This window comes from Penaeus monodon, chromosome 19, assembly GCF_015228065.2.
Source record: "Penaeus monodon isolate SGIC_2016 chromosome 19, NSTDA_Pmon_1, whole genome shotgun sequence".
Lineage (NCBI taxonomy): Eukaryota > Metazoa > Arthropoda > Malacostraca > Decapoda > Penaeidae > Penaeus > Penaeus monodon.
The window spans coordinates 6,924,273-6,924,576 of record NC_051404.1 but is presented as its reverse complement, the minus strand read 5'-3'; the positions used below and the strand labels follow the sequence as shown (position 1 = coordinate 6,924,576).

General features: G+C 38.5%; 1 protein-coding gene across 1 annotated transcript in view; it reads left to right on the top strand.

Moving 5' to 3' along the window:
* The window catches only part of LOC119585323, a 35,507-nt gene that overhangs the window by 13,924 nt on the left and 21,279 nt on the right, over positions 1-304 (top strand). The window lies entirely within an intron of this gene.

Here is a 304-nt window from a genome sequence, read left to right as displayed (position 1 = left end):
AGTTGGATTTTTTAGCTTATTTAACCTAAAATTGGCATGCTGATTCCAAATCTGTAGTTAGTTTTTTCTAGCACGTCAAGTTTTTTCTCCACAGCTCACCCCCAGATAAGCAAAATACCACTGTTTATATGTAGTAAAACTTGCCAGCTTATTACGATTTGACCTATCTAGAGCTTTGTGGCAACTTGTTTGTGCAGTCACAATTGAGATAGTGGAGTGAGAGGTGTGTGCAGTTTCACCATTCCAAGTCAGAGGGCAAACATCAGCGTATTTGTCAAACAAGCATATTTCGTGTGTTTCAAAG